Source organism: Sorex fumeus, unplaced genomic scaffold, assembly GCF_029834395.1.
Source record: "Sorex fumeus unplaced genomic scaffold, SorFum_2.1 ptg000014l, whole genome shotgun sequence".
In the NCBI taxonomy this organism is placed as follows: Eukaryota; Metazoa; Chordata; class Mammalia; order Eulipotyphla; family Soricidae; genus Sorex; species Sorex fumeus.
This window is the reverse complement of record NW_026606071.1, coordinates 41,945,728-41,946,822: the sequence shown is the minus strand read 5'-3', so window position 1 is coordinate 41,946,822 and position 1,095 is coordinate 41,945,728. Positions and strand designations below refer to the sequence as shown.

The following is a 1,095-nucleotide window of genomic DNA, read 5'->3' as shown; positions in this document are numbered from 1 at the left end:
CTTATAACCTCTTTAGAAAAGATTATTGAAAACTGCATGAAAGACCTAAGTCATGTACATAAAATTTCCCACTCAGAGCCCATTTATCTGTCTGTGTTATGTGCCAAAGTTGTGTGTCAAGAAAAGAGCACTTATTTCTAAAAGTTATAGACTCAAATTACTTCTGTAAGAATCAAGAAGCCTGGCACTAGGTTCTTTTAAGTCACCAACATTACCCTCAAATCACATGGATCACTCTTCTGTGAGTGACAGTTGGAGGTCCCAAGATGGTGCGCTACTCATTGGACCCCAAAAATTCGATGAATCACGCAAGACTCAGGCCTCAAACCTTCACGTGCACTTCAAGAACACTAGGGAAACGGCTCAGGCCATCAAGGGCATGCATATCAGAAAGGCCACTAAGTCCTTGAAGGATGTCACTCTGCAGAAGCAGTGCATGACCTTCCGGTGTTACAATGATGGCATTGGCGGGTGTGCCCAGGCCAAAGAGTAGGGCTGGACACAGGGTCGTTGGCCCCAAAAGAGAGCTGAATTTTTACTGCACATGCTTAAAAATGCAGAAAGTAATGCTGAACTCAAGGGTTTAGGTGTGGATTCTCTGGTCATTGGGCATATCCAGGTGAACAAAGCACCCAAAAGGCGCCACAGAACTTACAGGGTTCATGGGGCGAATTAACCCCTATATGAGCTCTCCCTGCGACATTGAGATGATTCTTACTGAAAAAGAACAGATTGTTCCTAAGCCTGAAGAGGAAGTTGCACAAAAGAAAAAGATAACAGAAGAAACTGAAGAGGCAAAAACTTACGGCCTGGGAATAAGCTCAGAATAAAATAAAAATCTAAGTAAACCAAAAAAAAAAAATTCACACGAATCACAGGAAAAATGAATGAGGTATGTAAAACAAGTAATAAAAAAATGGAAAGGTTTTCTTATGACATTTTGGTGTTTTTTTTTTGAATTAGTATTATTAAATTATTATTATAACACTGTCCTCTCGTTGTTCATTGATCTGCTCGAGCGGGCCCAGTAACATCTCCATTTTGAGACTTGTTGTTACTGTGTTTGGCATATCGAATACATCACGGGTAGCTTGC

General features: G+C 40.7%; 1 pseudogene; it reads left to right on the top strand.

The window, feature by feature from the left end:
• Nucleotides 1-266: 266 nt before the first annotated feature.
• On the top strand, nucleotides 267-819 carry LOC130021081 (60S ribosomal protein L17-like; annotated as a pseudogene).
• Nucleotides 820-1,095: the final 276 nt, after the last annotated feature.